Here is an 18421-nt window from a genome sequence, read left to right as displayed (position 1 = left end):
TAGTCATACCTGGTTGTCCCATTAGTTGGAATGAAATAAAAGCCGGTATTCTGTGCCTAGAAAACCCACTGCCATGTGCACAGCCCAGAGCAGGCAGCGATCACATGTGTTTCTCTTGAACTTCGCTTTCTCGGGAGTGTGTTAGTGGCCTCTGCCTGAAAGTCTGGGACCTGAACTCTTTTGTCAAAAAAAAAAAAAATGACAATAATTAAAGCAGGCAGCTGCTGCCCCAGCCATAGGACAACCTCTCTGCTCCCTGGAATGTGCTGGAATCGCCCTGTCTGTGCTCATCCTGTTTGAATTAGTGGCTCCCTCCCGGTGTCACAGCGATCTGGGCGAGTTCCCATCTATTAGCTGAATTATTCAGATGTTTCCCCACAACGGGCACAGCAGTCACATAACTGGCTCCTAAATCATCAGCGAATTACATTATTGACAATCTGAGCAGATTAATTAAGAAATCTGTCACCATGACACAAAGAGAGCTGGCTCCTTTTCAAGGCAGAGCTGCACCGTCTTCAAGACAGGCACACCTGACCAGATTCCAGAAGAGAAAGAGTGGCCGTCATGGCCCTGGCACCGGCACTGTGGCTAGAGACAGTTCCTGCTGGAGTTGGCAGGGGAGGCGAGGGCAGAAAATCCCCGCCTCCGAGCTCGGGCAACTGCCCTGTTGGGCAGACTGAAGATGGGAAATATATCCCATATTCGCCATACAGGGAAGTCCTTTTCAGCATGAGCCTCATTATAAATGTGTGGTATTGACATCCTAACCCTATGAAGAGGCTGCTTGTCCCCTGAGCTCCCCAAAGCCTTCATGATCTGAGGGTCTAACAGGTTCCAAAGAGCAGAACTAGCCTATGAGAGAATCTTCCCTGTGGCTCAGTAAAGAGAAAGCAATTTCTATATTCGTCTATTTTTCCTGCACGTAATGAAAGCTTTATTGGTTTCTCCAGAGTCTTGCAACAGAACCCAACATAAACACTAATGAGTAAGTAAATAAACATCAAAATCTGAATAGCACACTTCGGGCCCATTTAACCGAGAAATGGCTCGATAGTCTGCTAGACCCAGCAGCCATAATTTTGCAGGTTGACAGTGGATCCTGTCCATTTTCTAAGATCTGAAACCTTTTAAGGTTTTAATTTTGTTTTAACAAAGCTGTACTCAACCCTTCTGTAACCTGGTGGGTGGCTTGGACCTTTCACCCTGGGCCCAACAACACAGACATCAACAAAGCCTAAGGAAGGGTTGGGAGATCGAGGACATTTGGAGAAACAGTACAGTTCGCAGTGACTCTGGCAGCCAGCTCATGTGCTGAACGCAGGCTTTCAGCTCAGGCTGACACACTCCCAAGAAGCTTCTGCTCAGGAAGGCAGCAAGGGATTTGGTCAAAGCCATGCATGGGAAAGGGATGCTCTGAAGGCACCCTATGGGGAAGGACCACAGAGAAGGAAGAGGTCCTAGATGCCTGCCCAGAACAAACAAGTGTCATCTGAACCAAGCCACATCACTGGAGCCAGAGCAGAGAGAGTGGCTGCAGCTGTAACACCAGCAATGTAACAGGGGCAATGGCTCGACACTGCCTGAAGAAATCTGTGGGGCTGGTACCGCTCTGGCTACCCTGCATGGGCTCATTCAGCCAAGGCGACCGTTTACTGCTTGTGGTTGATGGGAGGGACACTCGCAGGGCTTGGGCTCTGAGGCTGAACTTCGAGAGCCTGTGAGAAGAGGGGAACATGTGACTCTTACACAGCCTGAGATGACATCAGACGGGTCTACTGCCTGGTGAGTGCTACCTTCTGATCCCCTGAAGATGACAGATCGGCGCTCCTCACAGCAGCCAGAGGCGAAGATGCCTAATCTCCCCTACCTGCATCTTGCTTAGAAGTAGGACGCATCTCAGGACTGCGGTTTGTCATCGTCTCCATCTCTCTCATCTGATCTAGCAGATCCTGGGATAAAAAACTGGATGGACTTCAAAACAACACCAAAAACAGAGATAAACTTCAGAGGGATTTCTTCTTAGGCCAGAGAGGGCCCTGTCTAACCCGCATGATGTGACAGATTAGAAGAATGAAGACAAGGGTCATAATTGCACATCACAGGACACTTGCCTGGAAGGAGGGAGCAGGAAAGAAATGACCTTGCCAGACTGGCTCGGACTAGATCAGCGGGCCATGACTGGAAACAGCCAGAGGAGCACGCCTGCCGCCGTAAAGACCTCATGCGCCAGCATCGCGTTCTTGCCATCCTGAAGACCCCTGTAGTTCCAGTGACACAGACACCATTTGACTGACACACCCAGGGCTGTGGAACTCATCTTCGGATCAACCTAGGGCTCCAGGCATCCTTCCCCACTGCTCCAGCCTCAGCCAGAGCATCATCTCAGGGAAACTTGACTCACGGGGAGGATTGTCCTTGTGCTAGTGTTGAATGAAATGGCTATGAAATATCTTCTTAGCATTAATATCTGATAATTGTTGCCAACCAACTACACACACATACACATACATCCTTAATTTCCTGCACTCTGCTGAAAGCATTTTGACAAGAAAAAAATGACTTTAACAGCGGTCAAGAAAGACAACTTTAACAGTGGGTCATTTGATTTCACCTGGATGCTTAGATTCTGTAACCCCACCCTTTCTAACTGCTCAGATCCCCAAGTCCTGATCAGGTCGTGTGATAGGTCATACCCACCTCCTCACCAAGATTTTGCTGCTAAAAGCATTTCCTCCCTAATGAATTGAAAGAATTTTTGAAAAATGAGAGGCTACTAAATTTTCACAGCCTATATACAGAAAAAAATATTAAGCCCTGGGAACAGAATGAAGATCCTCTTTTGCTTAGTCATATGTTCCAAGTATGGCAGACAGCCTGAGGGACCCCTAAGGCCTCCCCCAGTAGTGGGGACAAGAATTTAGCTCCTCACACAGGAAGCGTGACTACCATAAGCCCTCCCAAGTATACATACAGCCTAAGGCTTTCTGTGGATGAGATTGGATCCATCCTGAAGGTACTGGGGTTACCTTTAGCCATCCCTGAAGATCACTTCGACCAATATGGGTCATAGATCTTGGGCATTCAAGCTGAGCTCAGCACTGTGATGCTCATAGTACAAATTTAGTACTAATATGGTTTTCCATATTTTAGAGTGAAAAGTAAATCCTTAGGAAGTCACCCCCAGGGAAACCAACCACTCAAAGGAAGTATTTCCTTGTCCCTAGAGATTTCTGTCTGCTGTCTCCTTTAGCCCTTTCATAGAGGAGTAACTCTGATCATCTAGATTTGTAGATATAAGAACCAAGGCTCTGCATGCGTACATGAGGTGTTTGTCTAACAAACATTCAATGGTTTTGTCCACTTCACAGAGCAAATACAGTGGTACCCCGAAATGACTACCCCTCACCCAAGACACCTGAAGCAAAGGGATCTGAGACCCCGCCTCAGAGCTACTGCATTAGACTCTCCAAGAAAGTCATAGGACGGAAGTTTACAGCAGAAGGCTTTAAGAGAGCCTGTCCACACTCATAGAGGCTGGTGGAGTAAGCAATGACCTCAGGCAGCCCCACTGATGGCTCACACTGACTTTGAAAGGCTCTAACTTCAGAGGCCTCATGTTTTCATCGGTTTGTGCTCATTAACGCTGTGCAGTTAGTTCATCAAAGGCTTTTCTTACTATAACACTGCCTGCCCCATGGTGAGACAGAGGTCACTTATGGTGGTATTGACTTTGCTTTCCTCCATGAGAGGAGAGATGAAGGTATCTTTGCGTATCGAAACTTGTCAAAGACAAGATCATTCCTCTGCGATGAACCCCAAGGGGAATTACATCCTAACAAATGCTTGCATTGACAGTTTCTATTGGCGTATGCAGGTGTTCGGCTTTAATGTCCACGGGGAGCGCTTGCTCACAGTTCACACAACCCCGGTACACCATACATACTTTATGAGCCTATGTTTTTCTCATCCATAAAATAAATGTCACTGTGCTAACATCCTCCATAAACCGTGTAACCTGCCTGGTAACGCTGGTGTCATATTGGTTATGTGGGTCTGTTCTATGACATTTAGATGACAGAACTGTCTTGTGATGCATTTCTCAGAATGTTTGCCACACACACACACAAAGAGAAAAGACGACTCACAACTCAATATTTAATCCTGATTGTCAACTTGATTGAATCCAGAGAGTTCCGAATGCATACACTACAGTTTGGGGAAATGCCTATGAGGTCACTTACAAGGTCCCTCTTAGTAAGACAGCAACCAAAAGGAAAAGCCCTTCCTTCAATGTGAACGGTGCTACCCAATGAGCAAGGGGTGCAGGAAGAACAAAAGTAAGAAGGAGGAGGAAGTGGACACAAGCAAACCCCTCTCTTCCTGGACGAGTGTGTCTATGTCTGATTCCATCTTCCAGGGACCTCAGACACCAACTTCTAGATGCTTTCCAGGAAGGGTCAGCCCAGTAACTCTAGATCCTAGGTCTTCAGCCTTGGACGGGGTTGAATCATTGGTTGTTCTGGTTCTGTGACTTCCAATGTCTTGACATGAGAAACTTCCAGGTTTTTTGCTTCTCCAGGATGACAAAAACCACTGGGGGACTACCTGTCCCCATTATGTAATCCAATCAAATAAGTGTGTGTGTGTGTGTGTGTGTGTGTGTGTGTATGTGTGTGTGTGTGTGTGTGTGTGTGTGTGTATGTTTTACTGGTTCCATTCCTCTAGTCAACCCTGATTAGTAGTTAGGATGTCATTTATGATGCCTGAATTCCAAAATTGGGGAGAAGTATTACTTTATTATTCTCTCTCTTTTTTTTAAGCTTTTCCACAACTACCCCTTGCTATTTGATAAACCCAAATGTGGTCATTTGAATAAAAGTGAACATCAATACAAATGGCTAAGAAAAAGTCACAAATGCAGAGAAACTGACGGTGGAAGCCCCACGGCACAAGGAGCGTTTGCTTCACGTCCGCCTCCCCAGGGCTGGGACGATACAATGCTGCCATACCTGGGTTTTCAGACAGGCTCTGGAGACTGAGACATCGACTCAGACGTTCATGAACATGTGGTGTGCTGGTTTGGATGAGAATGGCCCCCATAGGCTCACATATTTGAACTCTTGGTTGGTGAGCTGTTTTGATGGATTAGAAGGTGTGGCCTTGGTGGAGGAGGGGGTGGGCTTTGAGGTTTCAAAAGCCAAGGCCATTCCCAGTTCATTCTCTTTCTCCCCCACTCCTCCCTTTCTCTCTGCCTTGCGCTTGTGGATCACATGTAAACTCATCTCTTTCTTCTTTTATACAGAACATTTAATCCTTATTTTTGATATTATAATACGACATTGCTCAGTTCCCTTTCCTCCCTCCAAACCCTCCCATCTACCCCTTCTTGCTCTCTTTCAAATCCATGGCCTCTTTTGTTCATTAACTGTTATTACATTGATATATGTATATGTGTTCCTAAATATAACCTGATCGGCCTGTATAATTTCTCCTTTCTCCGGTGCCATGCCTGCCTGCCTGTTTCCACGCTCCCCACCATGACTGTTACAAACCACCCTCTGAAACTGTAAGCAAGCCCCCGATTAAATGCTTTCTGGTATAAATTGCCTTGGTCATGGTGTTGCTTCATAGCAACAGAACATGGCTAAGACATATGGCAAACATTTTACCAACCGAGCTAAGCTCTCAGCGCTTCTCCCTGGTTTAATATAAAACTATAGAGCTATAGACTATTTACTCAGACTGGGAGATCCTTCAAGGGGAACACTGTGCTCCAAGAAGCACTCAGCTCTCTGGGAAGTTGTCTTTTATCCTTATGACCTTAATATATCCAAATGAAACATTTGGTTTTCCCTCACCAAGTTTAATCTTGTTCAGAAACGCTAAAACATAACCATGTCAAATCGTAACAACTCTTTATATTAATTATTATTACTCCGTAAAGCTGCTATGCAGAATGTTTTCTAACCCCACACTCCAAATTATAGCAAAACATTGTGTAGAGCTTCTTAATTTATGATTAAAAAGCATGCGGTTCCGGGCATGAAGTCTTGTGTTGATTCTATAACTGAAAAACAGAGCCTCGTCATTGAGTAGTATTGATGAACCCCAAAGTGGTCATGTTTGTCAAGTTCATTAACTTTTCAAATTAGGTATTCAAAATGTGTTAATGACAGTGAAACAGTCCATCACATTATTCAACGTAATTTCATGGATATTATGTATAGCTGGTAACATTAGCTCTTGTCTTTACAGCTGTTAGAAAACATTATACTTTCCAAATCCGTCAGGGAGGTGTGAATACCAAACAGCTAACTCCACAGTCTGAATAATGACCCCTGGCCAGCTCTGAATCTAGATCAGGCATGACTACAGCCCCTGACAAGAGGGCTTTGCTCCCTTTGGGGGACAGAGAGCAGGAGAGAACCAAGGAGGAGTTTGAGAAGCCATTCCATTAAATCCCCTTCAGACTGATATGTGAAATTCAATTACTGCTTAGCAAACAGCCATTACCCATCCCCTAGGAACAGAGCACATTTGCTTCCAGTGACCATGGGATTCGGCACTAGCTCGTCGTCGTGGCCAGTGAAGTGCAAGGAGGCAATGGGAATGAGAGGTGCAACTGTGCCCCCTGTGGCTCAGTGACATAGTGATGCCCTAGCACAAGACCTCTTGGAACAAGCCCAAGTCCCACCCAGGCCCGGATCTAAGCCCACTCACACCTAATAGAAACAGCAGAACACCAGCCCCATCACTGGGAAGCATAATCTTTATCACAGGCCAACTGAGAATTCAAAATGTCTTGTTACACAGCAGCGTTATCAAGGCAATACAGACTAAAGCAGAGGTAGAATTATTTAACTAGCTAGCCATCTAGCTGATGGCTGCTTCCCTGTAGACTAACAAAACTTTCCGAGGGTTGACTCTTGGGTGCTAAATTTTTGCCCCTTTCACTAAAATCATGATATAAATGCCAAGTGGTCATATGTGTCATTCCTTAATGTTCTGTGTGTGCTTAAGTTTCTTCCTAATTCATTTAGCAAATCGGTCACTCGTTCACCTAACTACTCTGCAAAGGGTGCTTAATCCCTAGGACTCATTCACAGCTTCACAGCCTATAAAATGACTAATGCCTAAGCTACTAACATCTTAAGTGGGAAGACAAACTCAGACCATGACCCTGACCCTGCTTGGAAGTACTGTAGTCATTAGCAACATTGAGAAATCTGATTTTATGCCCAGAATCTGTATTAGCTACCAACTGTTAGAAGATCCACATGTCTATCTCGAAAGGGAGCAAAGCCTGCAGTCCCACTAGAGTTTAAAGGAAAACAGACATGAACTGTGTCTGTGTCGGTGTTTGGGAGTAAGCGTCTTCTGAACTTAGCCAGAACACAAATCTCTTGTCTCATCCCTATTGCAAAAGTCTCTATTGCAAAAGTGCAAAGATGAATTTTCCCTTTCCCGTTTCTCCTAATTTGTTTATAATTTTCAAATTTATGTGTGCACTGATGCTAATTCCTCCCCTTTGGCAATTGTGTAACAGCAGAGATTCGACGTGAAGGTGTTTGGAGGGTGACGAAACGGTCTAGTTAGTGAAAGTTAAAGTTAAGGACTGAAAGGGTGGCCTAGCCGGCAGCCTCTCATGCTCTGCAGAGGACAAAGATGGCAGGGAGCAGCCTGGCGCTACGCTTATCAGAACCCAGGCTCTTGAAGCATGAGGTCCAGGCAGTGTGGGAAGTACTTCTGACTGTGGGAAGCAGGCTCCTGGACACCCATGGAAGTCACAAGGTCAGGCCAAGCTGCTGTGTCAGGCCAATTTGCACATCTGGGAGTCTGGGGTGGGGGCATCAATCTGTCCGAGAGAACCAAAGCTTCTTAAACCAAGCTCCAGAGTCAGAGCAGCTGGAGTGACGGGCTGTCCTAACTCTTGACCTTGCGGAGACAGTCAGTTAAGAGCCTAGAGCTGCTGTGGGCTGCCCTCCCCACACATGGGATGAGTCACTCCTCCTAGGCAAGAGAGCCATGAATTGCAGATGAGCAGGTGCTGGAACAAGGCCTCCTATTGCACGCGCGCCTGAGGGGGAGACCCTGAGTGTGCAAGAGCAGTCCCAGCCCAACCCCCACCTCTGCCTACTTACCTTGGAAATGGGAAGTGTCCAGTCCAGCCCCATGTGGAAATTTTCCTTGAGGATGGAAGGAGGCTGGAGTTGGTGGAAGAGTCCAACAGTTCTTGCAGAAGACCAGGGAGAGTTCACACCCATGACCTCAAAGTTTGTTCCCTGCTTCACACCTGGGGGAGACAAGCCAGGCTTCTGAAGGCTCTTCCTGCTACATTCTGAAGGTATATGCTTGAAGACCACTGGTCTCCACACCAAAAAAAGACAAAGAAGAAAAGAAAGAAAGAAAGAAAGAAAGAAAGAGAAACAAGGAAGAGAGGAAGGAAGGGAAAGAGAGAAAAGGAAGGGAGAGAAAGGAAGAAAGAAAGAAAGAAAGAAAGAAAGAGAGAGAGAGGGGAGGGAGAGAGGGAGGGAGGGAGGGAGGGAGGAAGGAAAGAAGGAAGGAAGGAAGGAAGAAAGAAAGAAAGAAAGAAAGAAAGAAAGAAAGAATTCTCTAAGTCTCTTATGGGTTAAGGCATGTCTACCCTGACCCTGCACCCCAGTCCTTAAGAGCCAAGTACAGCAGATTAATAGGGCTGGATGTGTACCTTCCCAAGGACTCTAATACCACCTAGACCAGGTCTCCAGAATTCCTGGTCCAGATGTCACCAAACCATGGCCTGAGTCTGCCTCTGGTGATATGGAGGCCCAGCAGAGTCTAAGCACAGACGCTAGGGTATTTACGCTGAGGCACAGGCCCTGGAAGTTGGGGGGCATGGAAGGTGCCCTGCTCCCCACCTCACAAACTCAGTGTCACGTGTTGGCAGGATTCCACAAGAAGTCTGAACTGCCATCAAGGCCAACAGAGGAGGAAAGCTGCTTCTTTACCCAGGGTCTCATTAGCAGTGTGTCATTGTTGACTATTAAGAGACAACAACTATTATGTGAGTCTCCTATGCACTCTCTCCCTGGAGACCGGCAGCGTGTGGGGACATGTCTCCTCAATGCTTACCCTATCTATGACTTTCTACCCTAGCAGACTCTCTTGTCAGTGGGGATGAGGATGTCTTCATGGGTGCTGACTCTCCCGGGCTCCGAAAGTTTCCTTTCCCCAGCTGTGTATTCCTAGAACACATTGGCCTCACTCTGATAACGGAAAGAACAGGCTTCCAGGAGGCTGTGTTCCACAGTAGACCCTACCAGTCATTTCCTCAGTCATTATGGCCGAATCCTTGTTGAGTATCTGTCCTATGCCGGCTGGGCTATGGAAGGCCAGCAATGAACCAAAGTGTCCCGAACTTCTTCTGACTTAGTGGAAGCCACAGGGCAAACCAGGGAACCTATTGCCCCAGAAACAAGTGCCCAGAATCTGCACACACAGGATGGCTGGCCTACACATTTCTCATGACAGGATAATGAAGCCCCCAGAAGTCCAGAGAGATTAAGATGCCTAAGTGACCTATCAGTCAGGATTTCCACCCAGATCCAGCTGAGGCCAAAACCTACCACTAGGTCTGGGATGGTTAATCTCCTAGGAAACAAATCTCTGGGCATGCCTATGAAGAAGTTTCTAGACTGAGTTCATCAAAATTGGAAGACTCGTTCTAAATAGGAGTAACACTTGGAACACAGGACTGAACAAGAGCAGCAAGCTGGGCACAAGCCTCTACCTCTCTGCTTCCTGATTGCAGAGGGAACATGACCAGCTGCCTCATATTCCTGCTGCCCTGCCCTCCCTGACCTTTTGGATGTACCCTCAAACTGTGAGGCAAAACATACACACCCTCAAATTGGGATCCGCAATAAACGCTTCCTGTGTTTTGTTTCCTGTCGAGTATGTGGTCACGCCAGAGAGAAAGATGCCACAAAATCCCTCCTGAGTCAGAGACTAGTATTGGTTCTGGGATAACAGCATTCAGTAGCCACTCTCGCCTCCAAGATACAACAGCTTCCTCTGGCACACTGTTAGGAAGTAGATAAAAAAAAAAAAAAAAAAAAAAAAAAAAAACACGAGCCCTACATGGTCTCCCAGGCTTAGAATTAGAGTTGCTTGGGAGGCTCAAGGCCTGCTTGAGTCACAGACTGAGTTCAAATTCAGCCGAGGCAACTTAGAGAGGTCCTGTCAGGAAATTCATAACTAGCTCTCAGGATCTATGAAAAAAACCATATGGAAATTTAATGTTTCAAATAGATGAAGAAGTTAGGGGGTTGGACTAGACTCACCCTACACAGGAAATTATGATTGTCACAGAAGCCATAGGTTGTCAAATACAAAGGGCAGTGCAGGGGGTGGGATAAACTCCCCTCCAGCTGTTGATCAAGCGACCTCAAAGACCCCTACAGCAATATAGGCTACTGCCATTGCTCTTAGTTGCCCCCCCCCATAATTTGATGGAAAACTCTACTGCTGGAGACACCACACACGTGGGTGGCAGGACAAGGAGAAGCCACACTGGTACTGAAGCTTTCTCCCTACTAGAAGCTCTCTCGGCACTGGGTGGTGAGGGGAGGCTGGGGTCGGGGGAGGTAATCAACAGACTTACCCAGCTGTGATACCTATGAACCACAATAATGAACAGGGCGGAGAGGTGTGCTCACACATGCAGCATTGGCAGAGGGTACACTGTAACACCCTGTGTGTCACAGGGTCAGCAGCCACTTTCTAACGGGATCTAAGGTCCACAAAGAAGGAAACGCATGCCTGGTATTGAAGATCTTACCAAGAACCCATGGATGGGGAATTCATAGGCCCTAGGACGCTGTATCGAATTGTGCTTGCTCTAAATTCATCTCTCTCTATCTAACAGCTGAGCGGTCTCAGCAGAGGAGTTTCTTTGTACAGCAGGTGGTTAAGGTGGAAACTCACAGCTGGCCAAAGTGTGGAAAATACATGACAAACAGGACACCTATCTTGCACCTCTTCCCAAGGCTCAGGGACTGCAGTAGTTTAGAACCACAGCAGGGGAGACAGAGGTCAGGGGGAACTGGAACAAAACAGTGCCTTCAGGACAGGACCACTGCACTCATGACCCCACAGCAACTGCGCTTACCTGCACTGGATCAAACCAGTCAACCTTCCTGCATGGAGTGAGAAGGCCTTCATACTTCCCCACCCTTTGCTGAAGAGATGGGGACAGCTGATGGTTTCTGGGGAAGGAAGAATTCATTTTGTAAGGGTGTGGCTCCTAGTAAGTCAACCACACTTCAGTAGAAGGCCCACACCCGGAAGAATATGGATAGCATAATCACAGTTGATGAGTTACTACATTTAATTTAAAAAAAAAAGTAAGAAGAGGGCTATAGATGTGGCTCAGTAGAAGAATACTTGTTTGGCATGCACAGGGTCCTAGTAATCCCCAGTACCCATGAAGCAGAACAAAAAAAAAAAAAAATGGATGAACCACCACCCATAACGATAGCCTGGTACCAAGGGTAATAGTGGTAACTTTAAAAAAAAAAGCAGCTGATAAACAGGAAAGGAGTTTGGGTTTTGAAAATCAACCAGTTTCCTTACTGTGGCTGTATCTAGGTTGTGTATCAAAGAAAACAAAAATAATTCTGGGCACAGAAGAGAGATGGAATATTTCCGCACTCAGCACCAGGCCAGCTTGGCTCCTTCCCAGGCATAGAATTCTGGTGTCTCTTTTTAAAATAATAATAAATAAAATAAAGCAGTTCAACCCCGTAGTGGGTGCCAGCACATGTAACAATGCCTGGGGAGTGGGTGGGAAGTGTGAATATTTGGCAATTACTGACAGCATCCTTGTTGTAAAGCAAACAGCTGGGAGCATAAGGCAGCCGTGCTAACACAGCTGGGCCATACCCACGCCCCCAACCCCCCCCCCCCATAAGCCTGGCCTCGGCTGTCCACAGAGTCCTCCCCCAACAGACTTGAGAAGCCAGCCACCACTCAGCCAATGCCCCCATGGGGGTCAGTCCCTGCCCCTCACTTGGATGCTCTCCCAGATCCACCTACCCCCCCGACAGCCCAGAAGACCCACACACCTGCTCCCAGACCAGAGGTTCAATTGTCTGTTTCTGTTGTCCAGACCACGGACAGGCAACTCAATCCGGTGAAAACCACTAAAAGCCCGACATGCACACGGTCTGGGGCCTCGCAAAGGAGTGTGGAAATTTCCACGTTCAAACTCTGGCTGGGGAAAGCTGGTGTCTCAGACTCCACCTTACGAGATTCTGGGTACTATACACATTTGGAGGCGGGGGCGAGCACGACTAGGAACAGGAGTAGCCTCTGATCAGCCGTGGTGCTGAGCAAAGTGCAAGAAGAGCTTGCGGATGTTCAATCATAATCTAAACCTTGTCCCTGATGATGACCTTTGGATGACCTTCTAGGTTCCTTCCTTAATGAGGCTTTACAAAAATCTCAATACCATCAAAGCGGGGGAGAAGAGCAGGTAGCTGTAAATTATTGGCATTCCCGGGGCCATTTTGTGTGCATGAATGTGCATGCATGTGCCTGTGTGTTCATTTGTGAATATGTACACACACACACCTGCATCTGGGCTTGTGTGTGCATACATGTATATGATACTTATGTGTGTGTGTGTACACATATGTCTGTGTGACTGAGTGTGTGTTTGTGTGTGCAGGTGTATGACTGAGTGACTTAACCTCTGGGGATCCTGGGTTCCCCGTCTGTAATGAGGATGCTTCTGGACATCAGAGGCTCATCGTGAGAAAGCCGTGGGACACCTGGGTAGAGCGCAGGTGCAGAATGTACACACACGGCATAAATTCTCTACCTCTGCACAGATAGCATCAAGGTTCACGGATCCCACAGGAGTGTCTTCTCTGGGTGGTGATAAAGCATTCTGCAGGGAAGCAGTCCGCACTGGTACTCAAGCCACGGTGCAGAGCAGCAATGCCCTGGACTGCTGAGGCCTTGGCTGGGGGACAGGCAGGCCACCAAATGCCCTAGAATCTGGGTAGCGTGTGAATGATGCATCAGGAACTGAGCTGGCTGCAAACTGTGGAGGCCAGGGGAACATCTGTGACCAGAAGCAATTGGTGCCAGAAAAGATGGCCCCAGCTGTGCAAGGGTTTCTTCCCTCACGCAAATCCTACACCCCTGCTTGCCCTTGACACTCTACCCCTTCACACACCCACTCACCTGGACCGTCCTACCATGTGCTCCCAAGCAAGCTTGCTCTATGGCTATCACTCTGATTTTTACAGCCAAAAGACAGTTATGGAAGCATTTAAGTATATAATGTTATAAAGGGGGGGGGGGGATCAGGAAATTTCTCCATGGCAGCAAGTGCTCTTTTCTCTGCCTAGAGAAGGTTTTAGTAGAAAGGTCACCCTGCCTCTTATTCAGACATTGAGCCCTGTATGCTTACGGTCACCCACCACCATAACATTAGCACACCTAGGAGCACGGGGCAGGGCCAGAAGATACTAGCAAAGTGTTGTTATGGAGCCAGTGACATGAGCCCATGGTCCTTTACCCAAAGGGAAGCATTGTCAGCTGGGAGGCGGCTCACCCAGTGTTCTCCTCTCTGGGGGCCCTTCATCATCCTGTCTCTGCCCAATCTGTCTAGATGGAACCCCTTTTCTTTTTCATCAGCAGTTTTAATCTCAGAAACAAGAAGGGACACATGTACTACATGTGGGTGGGATATATGCCAAAAATAATAAATATTCCAGCTCATCTGCTGCGGAAGCCACACAGATAGTGAATATCTAGCTCTGTCTTCAGTCATGCATAAAGAACATGCATGAAGATCATATGGGTGACCTTGAACCACATGGACTCCATGATCCACCAGGTAACCCATGATCTGCTGGGTTCTCTGTATGGGAAGGAGGTGCCCCACTATGACACTGTATGGCTATGACCGTGGGTTAAGTGCATAAATATATGTGTGCATGGTCATGTGTGTGCTTCTGTGTGTAACAGATGCATGGTGCATAGATTTGCATACACCCCTTCATACCCATGTGTGTGGAGATCAGATATATTTCTCAGGAAGCCTTCCACTTTTTGTTTGAGACATTCTCTCAGGTTGCATGCCTGCAACTTCAGCAAGTGGGCCAGGCTGGCTGGCGAGAGCTCAAAGGATCTCCCAGTCTCTGCCCACCACCTCTCCATCCCTGAACTATAGGGGTTCTTCATCACCTGCCTACCTCTCCATCCCTGGGTCTATAAGTGAATGCCATCATGATCAGATTTTACAAGGGTTCTGAGGATCAAACTCAGGCCCTCAGGCTGGCAAAGCGAGTGCTTTACGGACTGAGCCATCTCTCAGCCCTTAACCATGAGTCTAAGATGAAGACGACACAGTGAACAAAGCTATGGAGCCCTCTCATAGCTCATCTCTAAAGTGGGAGGAAACATCTCCACCTCACAGGCTTGCACTGAGGACTAAAGGGATTCGTCTGAGAAGGCATTACCTGGTTCCCTAGAATTTGGATATGACTTTCAAGCCAAAGTAAATCTTAATATTTACACACACACGCACACACACACATACACTGCACAGCTGTACACCCTCCATGTAATTTTTATCATTATTTTTATGGGGAATGCAAAGGAGAATGAAAATGATATATTTATTAGGTAAGGCTAATGATGGTTAGAGAGGTAATGATGGCAGACTACGAAGCTGGCTTTGTAAAGAAACATCTTTTCTTTACAAACATTCTTTGTAAAGAAAGCACGAAGGCCTGGGTTTGGATTCCCCAGCACCTACATGAAGACCAGGGATAGAAGCACACATCTGTAACCCCAACACTGTGGATCCCACACAGGCAGATCCATGGAAGCTCATTGGATAGTTCATCAAAATGATGAGACTCAGGTTCAGCCAGCAATTCAAGCCTCACCAACCAAGGTGGGAAGTGGCTGAGCAAATAAATGTCCTCAACCCATGGCCCAAAAACCCTTTGGGGTTCAGATGACCCTTTCCCAGGGCTCACATATCAGATAGCCTGCATACCAGATATTTACATATGAAAATTACAGTTATGGAGTGGTGATGAAATAATTTCATGGTTGGTAGAAATGAATAGATGAAGAACTGTATTAAAGAGTCATAGCATTAGGAAGGTTGAGAACCACGGTCCTAGAGGAAGATATTTAATGTTGGTCCATGACCTTCACACAAGCATCCTTATACAAACATACCTTATACAAGCACACACACACACACACACACACACACACACACAGAGTGTGTTGACAAGCCCTAAAAACATACATTTCTACACTCACCCTTTCACAGAACGATAGAACTACAGTAGGTAGAAATCTATGTTACTCACCCGGTAGTCAAATAAACCTTCAAGCCCTGAACATGACTCAGATAATTCGGTAAAAACTAAAAGAAGATAAAAATTTCCCGTGGGCTAACACAACAGATAGTTTCAGTCTTGAATTTTTAATTCACAAAATTATTGAAAATGTTCACTTATCCCTCCATCTGTATAATTAACTGAAAGTTAAGAAAACTAGGTCATGCATTCAACAGAATGGAGACTCTGTGACATGAGCCAAGGGTGAAGCAGTTTTGAGACAGCTTGGGTGGGTGGCCTCAACGCCTAAGTGACAAACACACAACCCAGAGCACAGTGGATAGAGACATCAACTTTGAAGGGTCGCAAACAGGAAGTGTCCATTTCAAAGATGAGCAGAAGCTAGAGAGGCAGTGAGACTGAGACCACAGAAGCCAAAATGTGCCCTGCCAGAGAGACCTGGCTACAAGTGGCGCTGCAAGCCAGGGGGCCTGAGATAGTTATCTGCTCAGAGTGTGGCCAGCAGTCACCACAGCAAACCCACAACCAGCTGCGTACCACAGAAGCATCGCCTCTCAACCACCTCTGTGTGTCCCTTCCTGGAAGACCGAGCCTTGTCTGTCAGACTTGTAAACATGGTATTTCATCCTGCAAGGTGGCAGCCATGTTGACAACTGCCCCAACAATTGGAGGGCATGAATTCTGACAGCCACCCAAAGCTGGGATAACCATTGCTCTGTTTCTCTCAAAAAGAGAGACAGATAATCCCCACAAAGAAGACACAGTGAATTTATACCAATCTTCACCCACACAGCAGCCATGCCTATATCTATCAGCATAGGTCAGAAATGACCAAACATTATGGTCTGAGGATCCTTGCACACTTAAACTCTGAGAAATACCAAGGGGAGATATGTACATATGCAGGTTAACACGGGGAGATGCACACGTCTACAGATGTGTGCTTGCACAGAAGCTGGTGATCATCTCAGGTGTCATTCTTGGTTGCATTGTCTGTTGCTGGGTCCTGATGTCTTCCTCAAGGGAGAGGGTAAAAAGGTGTGACATCAACAGACCCAAGCGCCGGGAGTTGGTGCTTACAGAAGACTCTATTTAAGAGTGAGGAAAAACTTGTATACCCTCCCAGCACCCAGGCTGAGTGACAGTTGACAGTTGACATCTCGTGGTCATCTCTCATTGGCTAGGCACAATCAGGATCTCTGACTGTGCCTATTGCTAAGCACTCAGGAAACACTGCTTGGTAGCCCCTTATTTTTGGCTTGGCACAGACAGGACTTTTGACAGCTCCTGGCAGACTCCAGATTGGCTCCTTTTTGTCTGGTAGGCCTTATCTTCCTACAACTATCCACCCCCTTTTGAGACTGGCTGGCTTACAAGTCCCAGGATCCTCCTGACTCTGCCTTCCTGGAACTGTGATTACAAGCATGCACCTGGCATTTTTATACTGGTTCTGGGGGTTGAACTAAGATCTTCATGTTTGCAAAGTAAGAGAATCCCCCTCCCCCGTGGGGATTATTAATAACATCTTAGAAATAAAAGTGACATAGAATGGAAAGTAAAAAGCTCAATGTTAAACCAAGCTTCCTGTAGGCAAAATGAATAAACAAGACATTTCTGGAAGATTTAGATACAACCTTGAAAAACAAAAGCCAGTACCTTGTTGAAACTCCCTGGGACCATCTAGTATCCAGCTTGATTAATTCAGAAGGAGGACACTACATATGTGAATGTCCCCTCCATCATCAGAAACCATCCCACCCATGGAAACCAGTGAGATGGAATTAAGGTTGAAAAGCTGACAGAGGCAAACAGGGATTCATCCCAAACTCTGTGTGTCTCCCCTGGATCAAGCTATTTCCCTGAAACAGATTGTTCCAGTCTCCCTGGCCTGCTGCCCTGACTACTCAAAGGTGAACAGTTCCTAGCATCATACTCCAAAACGTTCTTTCTTTGGTTATTGTTCCTCTCCACAACATTGTGTTAGCAGTGAACAGGGCCATCACTCAGGGAGCCTCAATTCAGAGCCTACAGCTTTAAAATGCCCGAAGCACAATGCAGTGGTGGAGCTAGTCCCTGAACATGGACATCCTGGTATGTGTTAACCTCCTCCAGGGCTGGAATCATGACTCGTCCATGTGGCCTTAGGGTTACATGGTCCTGGGATGTAGATAGCTTCTTTTGTTTGTAGAGTTGTCTGATAAACATAGGCAATATATACAGAATATACATGCATGCAACTGAATAAGCTGTCTGCTTTAAATTGACTTCTTTTTCAACTACATTAGAGTCAAAGTGTACGGAAATGATGGTTGATACTGATCTCATAAGGACACTGAAAAGTTTTCAGGAAAGCATTCTAGTGTTCCTTCTCCTTTACATGTTTCTTTTATACATAGCATGATGATGGTGGTGAAGATGGTGAAGGTGATGATTATGATGTGATGATGATGATGGTGGTGAAGAGAGTGAAGGTGATGATTATGACATGATGATGATAATGACGGTGATGGTGTTGATGATGATGATGGTAGTGAAGATGGTGAAGGTAATGATTATGACGTGATGATGACGGTGATGGTGTTGATGATGATGATGGTGATGGTAGTGGTGGTGATGATCGTGATGGTGTTGAAAGTGATGATGTTGATGATGACGGTGATGGTGTTGATGATGATGATGGTGGTGGTAGTGGTGGTGATGATCGTGATGGTGTTGAAAGTGATGATGTTGATGATGGCAGTGATAATGGGATAACAGTGGTGGTAATGATGACGACGATGATGGTGATGTTGATGATGGTGGTAATGATGTTGATTGTGGTGGTGACGATATTGATAGTGATAGTAATGACAATGATTCACAGATAGCGTATTTGAACCCTTCTATTTGCCAGTTCCCTCCCACCCCCCCACTCCCCACCCCCAATTTTGTAAAATAATGTCTCACTATCTTGCTAGGTTGTCCTTAAACTCACAATCCTCCTACCTCAGCCTCACAAGTATTGGGATTATAGATGGGTGCCACCATACCTGACCTATTGTCAT

The sequence above is a fragment of the Microtus oregoni genome, unplaced genomic scaffold (genome assembly GCF_018167655.1).
Source record: "Microtus oregoni isolate MIOR12 unplaced genomic scaffold, Mior012 000034F_ref0000314, whole genome shotgun sequence".
In the NCBI taxonomy this organism is placed as follows: Eukaryota; Metazoa; Chordata; class Mammalia; order Rodentia; family Cricetidae; genus Microtus; species Microtus oregoni.
The sequence above is the reverse complement of the archived record's forward strand: the minus strand, read 5'-3'. Positions refer to the sequence as shown.